This window comes from Silene latifolia, chromosome X (assembly GCF_048544455.1).
Source record: "Silene latifolia isolate original U9 population chromosome X, ASM4854445v1, whole genome shotgun sequence".
Taxonomy (NCBI): Eukaryota; Viridiplantae; Streptophyta; class Magnoliopsida; order Caryophyllales; family Caryophyllaceae; genus Silene; species Silene latifolia.
Genome location: NC_133537.1, coordinates 254,097,952 through 254,111,060, shown reverse-complemented (window position 1 = coordinate 254,111,060; position 13,109 = coordinate 254,097,952). Strand labels below are relative to the sequence as shown.

The 13,109-nt window shown below is 42.1% G+C and overlaps 1 non-coding gene across 1 annotated transcript; it reads right to left on the bottom strand.

Moving 5' to 3' along the window:
• Nucleotides 1-9,869: 9,869 nt before the first annotated feature.
• On the bottom strand, nucleotides 9,870-9,976 carry LOC141625315 (small nucleolar RNA R71). The gene has a single exon (XR_012535100.1). It is a non-coding gene; the product is annotated as a small nucleolar RNA R71 (small nucleolar RNA).
• Between the last annotated feature and the right edge of the window lie 3,133 nt (nucleotides 9,977-13,109).

The window sequence follows — 13,109 nt, the reverse complement described above, 5'->3', positions numbered from 1 at the left end:
AGGAGTAAGTAAACCTCATTCTTATTTTCTAGTTCACTACAAGCTCTTACTTAGAACAATTATTCTTTTACATTTACTCGAACTACGCACAAGGGTTTGATTTTATTTTAAAAAAAAATGAATACGTAGGCAATCCTTTACAGGATACAACCCACTATTTTAAATAGAAGAACATTTGCATTTGCATTTGAAATTCGACAAGAATAATAAAAGGAAAATCACAATAGTTTTATAACTAATAAATCTTTTATTCATTTGTTCCGTAAATAATAATAATATGCCACATAATATAAAATGCTGAAAAATAAATGCTAGGCTAGGATTCTAAAAACCCCGCCATTTATTACAAATGATAATAATAATAATACATAGTAATACGACTAAGGCTACTCTTCCATCTTTCCTTTGCCTTTGTCATTTCTATCGTACTTCTTGTCTCGACCACGAGCCGGGCGCTCTTGTGCTATCTCTGACCTAATCACCAAAGGTCTCTCTCGCGGTCTAGCCTTACCATTTCGATCCACCACCATCTCTGCAACAGGAGCGGTCTTCGGTTTCTTCGACGGATGAACGACTCGGAATCCGGCCTCTTCCTCCTCTTCAGTCAAGTATTTGTGGTTCTCCTTTGCTACTTCGCGAATCTTGTAGTCAACAGGCTCTTGCTTCCTTAATTTCTCACGCTCTTCAGGCGTAGCAGCTTTCCTCTATTGCAAGTATGCATCAGATACTCATAAGGAGCCAACAGGAGAAAGTATGAACCACATGTTCCTTTGAGCTCACTTGAGGGCCCACTCTCGACGAATCTCTGTAGTATGTGCCAATACAGTCTGAGGAACATTATCAAGCTTAGGGATCTTCTGCTTAAGGCCCACTTGCCTCATCAATCTCTCCGGGAAGATGCAGATCATGAACTCCAAGCCAGGGATGCGAACTGACCGAGTCGGATCTAAAGATAAAACTCCGATGATTGACCTGAGATGCCACCATGGCACAACCCATTGGATCAAGGGACCTCCTTCATTCTTCAAATTGTTCTCCCAATTATTGCAAACCCGAGTGAAGTACACCATGTAGAACTTAGTTCTCATCGCAATTGATCGATCATGGTATCCTGGCACATTAACTGGGGGCTCGATCAAACGCAGACGCTCCATAAGCCAAACCTACAAAGAAGACGAGAATTAATGCCCATAAGGTCAACCACAAATGAAAAAAAGAACTAAAAAAAAAAAAAAAAAAAGAAAAAAGCGGGTTCTTACCTGCAAAATAATAGGACTTCCCAAGTAAGGAAGCTCGCGGTTGGCTTTTCTGTTGTCCAGCCCCAGAATGATCTCTCCTAAGAAAAGGCATGCTGGGCTCTTACGCAGCTCCATTTGTTCTACTAAGCTTAAGGAACGAGGATCCCCTCTCAGCTCCTTGTCAACATGACCTTGAAGGACATAACAGTGAAGTAGACAAAACCCGAACGCCCTGCGTCTCGCAACATAAGAAATAGAAGGGTCTTCCCTGCTTATGAATCGGTCAATGAAGTCAAGCATACATACTCCTTTTGAGGTCACAAGACGGTCAACCTCAGCCTTAGTCAGTCCCAGTAAGTCTCTAAATTTACCCTTACACCCTTGAGAGCTAAAAGGTATAGCGGGTGCATTTTCTGGATCCCATCCTCCAATAGCAGCTATTTACTCCGGGAAAGGACAAATGTCACCTCCAAGAAAGGCGAATACGTGGAAATTTGGATCCCAATATTCAAGACAAGCATCCAAGAAAGGTTTCACAATTTTCACCAATTTGAGACTCAAGATCGATCCCAAATTAAATGCACCCATGTCGTGCTTCTCGACATTTGTGAACTCGTTCGTCCATTCCTTGAGACGGTTTTCAAAGGCATCCATAATTCTGAAATTTTTTATGAGGATAGGAGAGTTTTTATGAGATAGACGGAAGAAAGATGGAGGAATTATGAGAATAAAAGCGTCCCCGACGTCTCTATTTATACTAAAAGTTGTTTCCTAATTTTCGTCAGGACTGACCAGCTGGGGAAGTGGCGCGGCACTTGCTGCGCCTCTTTGAAGAGTCGCAGCTCTTGCTGCGCCTCTTCCCCAGGCTGATTTCCGTGATTTTCAGCTTTGGATCTTTCCTAATTTATTTTGACTATAATTTCCTATTCCTATAGGTTATTATTTTGGCAATTCCGTCAAATTACCAAATTTGATATTTCCTAATTTTCCGGGCACGTTTTTCGAGACAACATCGACATTCTCGCTAAACGAGCACACTTACCCATTTAATTTTATTTTCTTTTTTAGGGGAATCATTTCACTTCTCATTTCACATTTTATTTCAAACTTATACATTTCTTTTTACTTTTTTTTTAGGGGGTAAACCCTCCCTACCGTCCGGTCATTTTTTTACCCATATTTGGGATTCTTTATGTCATTTTCGCTCATTTCTGGGCAATTTTTTGTATTTTCAGGTCATTTTTCTCATTTACGGGCACTTTTTTTTTTTTTTTTTTTTTTTTTTTTTTTTTTTTTTTGCGCTAATTTAAGTCACATGTATATTATGTGTTTTACGTGTAAATTCTGTGTAAATTTCGGCAGCATGACGGCATAAACCGTCATCTACCAAAACCTGTTTTGTAAGCTAACCTGCAGGAACAACAAACAACCAACAGCAAAGGCGCTCCGGCCGTCATATACACAACAAAAAATGCAATATGTACATCAAACTGGGGGCTCTCGCCCAAAACAGGTTCAAGGAGTCCAAAACAAGGTCGAAAATGTACAAGCATACAAGACGATCAACAACAAAAAGGAAAAGCAGGCTACTCCTGGTCGCCACTCAGCTCGGCTACGGTCGCCTCGAGTGCAGGGATCTCAGCGTCCCTGACCTCCAACTCCCTCAACAGGCAAGCTGTCTCCTCATGGGGCTGCGCCAGCTCACGCTCCAGGTCACGTTCCCTCTGCAAGTGATAAAGAAATGCCTCATTTTAATCATTTCATTTCAATCAAACGCGAGAAATTGCAACGAAATTCAAAATAAAGAGAATGAGAGGTTCATACCTGTCGTCCTCGGCCACCCGCAAACGCCTCGATGGCTGTGGCCCGCAGCCGGTTGGCCACCCTCCACAACGCCACATGCTGAGATGGCGCCACCTGCAGTTCAATAAACAAAAGGTTTTCAATAGTGAACGAATGCATTCTTCTGCAATAAAAATAGCGAAAAACAGCCGAAGCTGGGGGCTTACCCTCCTCACTAGGTGCTGCTACTCCTCTAGGACAACATCCGTCACCTCCTCGCCGAAGTCGCGGATCTCGAAGATTGTCATCATCCCCGCCGCGTCGGTGTACTCTAGGGTCTCTGGGTACGCTGGGGGCTCGACGCCTGCCACCTCGATCTCCCGCAAAGTTCATACGAATTCTTTATTCGACGATCATTCATCAGTTTGTCAAATTAAGTAAAAAAAGGAAGGAAAAATATTTACCACGATCGGCCAGTACGCCAGCCTCTGGTGAACAAACAAAGAGTAATCCTCACCAGGAAGGAGAAGAATGTCACCACCAACGTCCGCCAAGTCAACCTCTCTCTCGGCATCAGAGGGCTCCCTAAACATGGTCCGTGGACGATGGGAACCGTGAAATCGTCACGAGAGCACTGGCGAGTCAAATGCTCGCCCAGGTACTACACTAGTCCTATGGACATCCTTAGCAGCAACCGACTCGAGCTCCTAGTTCAAAGGACCTCAGCCACGAAGGCCGTAGCGTCGGGGTAGTCCACCCAAGGTCTGGACACCCACTGAAACAAGCGGAAAAGGGGTAATTCTTATGATCACTTCTAAAAGCAATAAATAAATAAAGGAAAAGTGATTAAAGATACTTACGTCACTCAACTTCAGGGCATTCACGCCCCGTCGACAAACATCGTAAGAAGAGCGCTGACTCTTCCTACGACACACCACCCCGTCCCTCACAACTGGGTACGCCCTCGGCTCCGGCCCCGTCCTCTTGGACGCGAAGCCCGAAAAGTAGGAGTACACCCACGCTTGCAAAACAAGACAATCGATAATGATCTTTCACAATTCGATAGCAATGAAGAAGTAATGATCTTTCATGATACGCAATAAAGGTTCGTACCTCCATCAATAGTCCAGGACCGACAGTAGCAAGAGAAGTCCCCTTCTCCATCAGCTCAGGACGAATTATGGCCCTCATGTAGCGAGTGAGGACCGCAAAGCCAGGAGTGTCCCAGTCCCACCGACCCAGGTCACTCAAGTCATAAAGCCAGAAGTGTCCCAGTCCCCCTTGTCTCCGAGGTAAATCAAAGACAAGAACCACCAGAGCCACAGACGAGCCCTCTGCTCCGCAGTACAAGCAGGAGGAGCTACCTTCCTCCCATCCATCATCACCTTTGCCGGGGTCCTACCCGCAAAGTAGTCCCCGACGTAAGTGCTCGGCACTAACCCGGGAACGCTGGCAGCACCCTCTGCCAGATTCCAGCCAATCAGCCTCCTCGCCTCGGCCAAGTCCACTCTCATGGCCGTCAATGGCCACACCACAACCTCCTCTCCACACGACAGCCCAGAGATCATGCCGTAGTCCTCCAGAGTGACCCCGACCTCTCCAAAAGGCATGTGAAAAGTCGAGGTCGTGTCCCAGTACTAATCAAGGAAAGCTCGAATTAGGAAAAGGTTAGCCCGAAGCTTTCTTTCCATGATCGCTCTCCATGCTCCCACCAAAGCTCCGAAGGCTCCCGCTCGATGATGGCCTTCTCTTCCTCCGTCAAAGCTCCGTAGGCCTCCATCATCGTCGTATAGCCGGAAAAGGACCTCATGTTCCTGGCCTCCTGTATCCATCATCGTCGTATAGCCGAAAAAGGACCTCATCATCGTATAGCCGGAAAAGGACCTCATCATCGTATAGCCGGAAAAGGACGTCATCATCGTATAGCCGGAAAACGAATAAGGAAAGGTGATAAGGAAGTGACAAGTTTGAAATTTACCAAACTCCTCGCCGTCCTATTAGACAAGTGGCTCTCTGCTGCCCAAATGAGATGTCGACCATCCCATTTCTTAGCCCACTCAGGTGCCCCTGCTAGCTGGCGACCACCTCGTCTGACGTTGGCCCGCCTCGGGACCTCCTCGAAAACCTCCTCGACCACCTCCTCAAGAACGAGAGAAGGGTCGAAGTCGACATCCACGTCCATGGGAGCCCTCCCCGACGTAGAAGCAACATCACCTGCAAGATTAAAGTAAATAGGCCGCGTCAAATGATGACAAGCCTCGGTGAGGTTTGTTTTAAGCCTTTTTAGCCCCGAAAACGGCCTTTTCTCGCCATCTTTGACCAATTATTTCAAAACCCGACCGCTCATGTGATAAATTGGGTCAAGTCAAGTCTAAGTCCAAGCCTAGTCATGGGTTTGGGTCGAAATTTCGGCAGCATTTCGTTATAATGGCGATTATGCCCTAGAAAGTGTCCTGAAAAAGCCGTCACAAATCAAAAATCCGAAATGGTAGAAAGTTTACCCATTACACAAGGATTCCGAAAAACCAAATTTCATCAAAAATGGGCAATCCTCAGGCCATTTTCGAAGCGATTTTCGAAAGCGCTGAGAAACCGTCTCAATTTCACTCAAATGCTCAATACTTGGCGAAAATTCAAAGAGAATACATGGTTATGTTCCTAACATTACCAATTATCCATTTCTAATGTCAATTTTACAAGGCAAATTCATTTAGGGGAAAAGCCCCAAATTTTCGAAATAATTAGGTTGAAAACCCTAATTTTTTTAATCAAAATCAAGCAAATACAAATATTAAAGCAAGAATGAGACACATACCTCGATTAGTCATGATTAATGGAGTGATTTGATCAAATTTTGACGGATTTTGGTTGGAATTTGAGAGAGTTTAAGAAGTTTCTGTGTTTTGTTATTATGAATAAACACGACTTCTGTCGAGTTTTTACTCAGACAGGGACGGGCTTGGGAAAGGACGCAACACCTTCTGCGCTTCTTCCAAGAGTCGCAGCTCTTGCTGCGCCTCTTCCCCAGCTTCCCTCCAGCTCAATTTTCAAAAGTTCGTTATAAGTTCGTTATTTGTGGGCCCATCTTTGGTGCGCCTCTTCTCCAACACCATATATCATATATTTGGTCTATTGGGCATTTATTTTTGTCCGGACCAGTATTTTCAAGCAGACTGTGAGCCGTCGCAGTATTTTATCTTCGAGCAGACTGCGAGCCGTCGCAGTATTTTATCTTCAAGTAGACTGTGAGCCATCACAGTATTTTATCTCCTAGCAAGGATCGTTCATCAGGACTTTGCTTGCAGCAACGAGCGGATTTCCAACGGTGTTTCGACACGCCTCCATCAATACCCTTATATTTTTCCCAGCAAGAGTTCATGACAGCCGATTGCACTTCTCGATAGATAGAGTTCGCTTGAGGCCGATGCAAGCAGATCTCCCCAGCAGTTTCTACCGACGTCCTGCTGTCCTCAATATTATTCGTTCCAAGAAAGAAGTCTTAGATATTATTTCTTCTTATGGTTGGCGAGCCTCCTTACGTAGTATTATGGACTTTAAACGAACCTCCCCGATAGTCGACAGACTCTAAAATGTTCCCGACGACAGGTCTTTGGCTCAGACCCCTTGAGCCGCCTCGCGTCGCCATAGTCGTCAGGTTGTTATCTTCGATTGACCTAATGGCTATACTTTGACTTTCGCCTTGTCCAAGCCTCAGTCAAAGTGGGGGCTCTGTGGATACCTCATTTCAGTACCTCCCGCCAAACACCCGGTGATGATTGGGCCGCATGTTTGGTACACGGAATGATTTATGACAGTTTGTAGGTTTATCATCAAGTGATAGCTCAAATACTTGTGTCTACCCCTTGGTTGTCATCTACGCGCCATTACGGTCATTTTGACAGTAATTAGAGTTCATTTGGAGTCCGGGTAAAAAACCGCTTCATTTTCTAATAAACCGTTTAAAATGCTGAGTCGGAATGTCCTAGGATATTCCTGATATTTATTCCATAATTCAATTTTATATCTTTTGGCAAAATATATCCCGAAAATCTTATTTTAAGGAATAAGGAAGTCGAGATCTACCGCAATTCCATAAAAGTAACGTGGAAATCTTTCTTCTGCAGGAGGAAACCTCTGGGGAAAGGACGCAGCACCTGCTCACCTCTTCCAAGGGTCGCAGCAGCTGTTGCGCCTCTTCGCCAGCCCTTTTCTGCATATTTTCAGATCTTTTCGAGATTTGTTTTCAAAGTTTTAGTCATTCCATAGTTCCTCCGTGTGATTAGTATAAATAGGGACCTTCGTTCCTCATATTTCTCACGCGAGTGTCCGCCCTTCTCTTCTCCCTTTGCATTGTAAGACCGTGCTCTAAGCTTATTGACGTCTACGTGCTTGATCAATCGACCACGTAAGCTCAGATCCTTCTGAGTACCAGTCACGTTGCATGACCGACCAATTTGATCAACTACACCTCAATTAATCAATCAATTTAATTTAAATCCTCTTACGAGGGCAATTTCTTCATACATTCGAGTCGAGCAATCGCTAAACGTTAACTTTGTTAATCTCGTTTCGTCAAACACGTAAGTCTGAGGGTGTAAATCCCATCTTTTATTATTGTATTTTATTTTTGTACCAATTAATGTAAGATTTACGTCAAAAGTATGCTTAAAACCGATTTCTAAAACCCTTTTGTTAAACTATTTTTACGGATTAACAGTAGGCAGACGTCGAGAAGAAATGCAGCAACTGCTACGCCTCTTCGAAGAGTCGTAGCATCTGCTGCGCCTCTTCCAGAGGCTGCCGCAGTTCCTGCTTTTCTTCTTCTTCCTCGCTTCTTTGTTAGTTCGCCCTTTTTATTTCTTTTTCTTATTTTATTTTCTTCCATTCGTATATAATAATTTTAATGCACATATTCATAAATATATTGCTTTAAATCCGACTTAAATCCCTTATAATCAATATTTGCGGGTTTTCGTCATTAAATCAAAGCCGGATTTCGAAGATTCGATTTGTTCATATCAAGTCTCCGAAATTCGATCTTTGTACATATTTTCGTTGTTTATTTTCAGTTTGACACGCCTATCAATTAATAAAGTTTAACCTAATTAATTTGTAGTTAGTTTATAACCCGTCTTTAATACGTCTTAATCCGTTTTAATTCGTTTTAATTCGTTTTTACCGCTTTTATAACGAATTCATATGTAAATAATGCGTTAAATCACTTTCATCCGAGTCAAGTATCAATAATAAACCATTAAATCTACCAACGAACGTTAACAATTCACAGTTCTGACTTCACAGCCATAACTCACCTCAGGAACAGACGCAGTGACCACTGCGCCTCTTCCAAGAGACGCAGCATTGCTGCGCCTGTTCCGGGTTGATTTCTGTCTCTGAACTTCCGTTATTGCTTTGACCTAATTCTTTAGTTTACATATTAATTGACTATTAATCCTAATATCACTCTAATTTGTCCGTATTTTCTACCCTATTTATTTTCTCTTGTTTTTGTCAAATTATCCGTCTTAAATATATTTTTGACGTAAATCAATTAATCCATTGTAATTATTGTAATTTTTAATTATTGCATTTATTTATTTATTGTATTGTATTGGATGATTTATTTGTTTTCACGTATAATTAATTCTAAACCCTACTTCGACATAATTGTTTGGTAATTAGATGTTCACCGACTTAGTATTAATTCACATGCTAGGATTAATCTGTGGATGTTGCATTGCATGCATATAATCGATAGCATATCGAGTACAAACGATTTCCCTAATCATTAGTAGAGGCCGCTATCGAGGCGGGCGGGATTATGTGTTCATTTAAAGGACTTCCTAATAGTACCCTCACCCCTTACTCCAGATTTCTGTGAACATCCATGTTCATTGGCATCCACGAGAGTCATTCTAGACATAGAATGCTAAGGGTAACGAGTTCTTAGTGTCTATGTCACTACTTTGTGTCTTGACATGACGCGAAGTATTCGAACGGTTTCCAATTTTCCATAATAAATTGGTGGCGACTCCACAAATGCAAACGCTTATTTCCCAAGTACCCCCGTGGGCCCCCCATGTCCACAGTATTATCTGTTACTCAGCTTTCTGGCTGACGTGTTTTCTTCCTTCTGGGCTACTCGTCATGGGGGTAGTTCCTTTTTGTCATCTGATCTTATTTTCAGGTGGCTTCCGCTGGCTATTCAAAAGGATTTGATTTCGAGTCAAGTTTTTAATTAAAGACTTTGTAAAAGATTTGTTCCATTTTGTTTTCATTTGTATAAAAGAGATTTTGTAATAGAGACTTTGTATATTAATTATAATATCTCTGTATTTCAGCGCGTTTTATATGTAAAAGTTAGTTTTAATTTAGCCGAAAATCAGGGGTGTTACAGATAGTGTTGAGTTTACCAACCCTTTTGCAAGATAAGGAGAGGAGAACCCAATTCCAAACCAACCACAAAATCAACCTACAATGTCTAAATTTAAATCTCATTCCATACCAACCGAGGAGAACCTACCAAATGGTACTCCAACACCACACCACTTGACCGATAATTTCATTGCCAAATCCGCATTCATACAATTAGTTGAGAGAAGTCAATTTGGAGGGATGCCTAGTGAGGATCCTCATTTACACATGGAGACTTTTTGTGACTATTTTGATGCCATTTCCCAAAAGGGGGTAACTCAACACCTAATTAGATGGGTATTGTTTCCTTTTACCTCGATCGAAACCGCAAAACAATGGTTGAAGAGCCTAGACAAGGCCACTCTTGGAATTGATTCATGGAAGAAGTTAGCACTTGTCCTTTACAAGAAGTTCTACCCTTCGGAGAAGACCAACATGTTAAGAGCCCAAATCACCGGGTTCAAGAAAAGAGATGAAGAGTCTCTATATGAGGCATGGGAAAGATTCAAGGATACATGTCGCTCTTGTCCTCATCATGGACTAAGCGAATTGTTTCTAGTCACACAATTTTGGAACGGGTTGTATGAAGATGCAAGGAATGTGCTCAACATGGGTTCTAATGGAAGATTTAACTAGGTAGATGACAACCAAACTTGGGCAAAGATAGAGGAGATGGCGGTTCACAACTCTCAATATAATAGGCCAAGAAAAGCTACTAGGGGAGGGAGACATGAAGTTGACTCCGTCACACAATTGAGTGCCAATTTGGGTTCCCAACTAAGCTCCCATATTGACACATTGAACTTGAAATTTGAGAAGGCCATAGCCAAGATGAATGAAGCCTCTCAATCATCCAAGCAACATCAACATGTCAATACCATGGTGGCAACATCTTCTATCCCAAATGGAGTGTGTGAGAATTGTGGAAATTTGGGACATGATCAACAAGAGTGTAGGGGCATAAGTGAGCAAGTGAATGCTTTCCAAGCATACAAAAATGGCACCCCTTACTCCAACTATTACAATGAAAACACCAAATTCCACCCAAACTTCTCATATAAAAGCCAGAATGTTCAAAATCTTCAACCAACATACATCCCACCTCCAATGAGAAATCCTACTCAAAGACCATACTTCAACCAAAACGAAGGATTCCAAAATCAACCTTCTTACAATCAATCCAATGACCAAGCTTTTGATGTTAAAAAAGCGGTCCTCCAAATGCAAAAGAGCCAACAAGACTTTTTTGCTCAAATGCAATGAGATAACCAAGCCAAAGACACTATCATCAACAATATCTTAGCTCATACCAAGATGTTGGAGACACAAATGTCCCAACAAAAAGGACAATTACCTCCTCAAGGTAATCCTCCTACAAGACATTAAAATATCAATGCAATCCACTTGAGGAGTGGTATACGATATGAGGGACCTAAGGAGCCAATTGAAGAGGATATTGTTGATGAATGTTTCAAGACAAGATATGTGATGAAACCATTGAGGAGAAATCCTAGGGTAGTGGAACCAACTACCAATGAATCATTAAAGAAGAGAAATGAAGAGAAGGCCAAAGAGGTTGAAAAATAACCTATTGTGATTTGACTTCCGTTTCCAAGTCGCCAAGCCAAGTCCAAGCTTGATGAGCAACTTTGAAAGTTCATGGAGATTGTGAAGAACCTAAAGGTTTCCATCCCATTCACAGAGTTGATCAACCATGTTCCGGACTATGTAAAATACATGAAAGATATCCTTACCAAGAAGAAGTCCATAAGGAAGTTGGAGACCATCGCATTCACAAAGGTAAGTAGTGCCATAATTCAAGGGAATTCCCCACCTAAGCTCAAAGATCCGGGAAGCTTCTCCATTCCATGTACCATTGGTGACACCACAATCAATAAAGCACTATGTGATCTTGGTGCAAGTGTGAGTGTCATGTCATATTCGGTATGTGAAAGGCTAGGAGTGGGAGAACTCAAGTGCACTAACATGACTCTACAAATGGTGGACCGAACAACAAAGAAACCACTTGGGGTATGAGAAGATGTGCCCGTGAGGATTGGAAAGTTCTTCATACCGGTGGACTTTTTTATTGTTGATATGGAGGAAGATTCCAATATTCCAATCATTCTAAGAAGACCATTCCTACACACTGCCGGAGCGGTGATTTATGTAAAGCACGAGATGCTCACACTTGAAGTGGGTGATGAAACAATCACCTTTAATCTTGATAAGATTATGAGAGCTCCCAACTTGTTTGAGCCATGCTTTATGGTTGATCACTATAGCCAGGAAGGTGACAAGAAGAAAGTGGAATCCCCATTCAAGGGTAAAGTGAAAGATGGAAATCCTAAAGAGAAAGACAAAGAAACACCGCTCAATTGGAAGAAAGATGTTGATGATATTGAAGTCGCTCTATTCGGAGAGCATTGAATTTTTCATAACAAGAATGAGAGCTTGCAAAGCTCACCCCTCATGACAAGTATCGACGAAGGCCTCCTTGGCCATGACAAAGAAGAGTTGCTCTTTGATGTGACTCATATTTGCACACATTTAGTCCTCGAACTAGCCTCGTTCCTATGCTTTCTTGCATATATTAGGGTCATTTCTTATCTTTAGCTTCCTAATTTGCATATTCTTTGAGTTTTAGTGCCCTTGGTAGGGAAGGAGCGCTAGCCTTGCATGTATGGAGCAAAAACGGAGCTAAATTGATCGCATTTAACGACCAAGCATCAAAGAGGAGACCGATACCAAAGGCCTAAGTTAATAAATCAAGTAGAATGGGCAATGATGAAGACCCCCATGACCCCTCAATGATCCCAATGGATCTTGAGGCAGTCACAAGAAGAGGAAGCCAAGCTGACCTACAACCCGGGCGTCCCGAGCTCAGCCCGAGCGTCCCGAAGAGCAGCTCAAGCGGCCTGAAGAGAAACCCGGGCGTCCCAAGGCTCAGGCCGAGCGTCCCACACACAGGACGGGCGTTTGCTTGTGCAGTATGAGCGTCCAACATGGACAAGACGTGGGGCTCCTTAGGGACTTGCAAGGCGTTAATCTTCATCTTAGAGACTTAATCGTCATTTAAGCCCTTAGTTACCCTAATACTTGTACTTATCATAAATACTCCATTGTATTAGGAGATGATCATCAAGTCATTAGAATAGATTAGAAATGAATTAGCTTAATTACATATTAATCCTTCCTTAATTATTGTTTAAGAATTCTTAGATCTAGTTGGGTAATTCATCAATCAAGTTTTCTTCTATTATTTTTTCCTTCCATTTGTTCATCATAAGTTTGGTACAATTTCTTTACTCCTTGCTTAATTATTATTCATTGTTTTACTCATCCATCATGTTTAGACTTGTTAATTTGATTGACACTCTTGTTAGCATGTTTTCCATGATCATGAGTGAGTAGTCTCCTAGCTATGGTTAGTGGGAAATTAGGGGAATTAATCATGGGGTAGATCCATAATTAATATAATTTGTTTTCATTTGATTGCTTGCTTGTTGTAGTTTTAACTTATGCACATGTTATGCTTAATGAAATGCTTGATTGACAACCTAGCATGAATCTCTTATCCATTCAACAAGACTTGTAAGATATAAACTAACTCAAGGCTTGTTAGACAATGCATATAGTTGAATAGGAAGAAACTAAGTCGACTTGTAGGCGTTG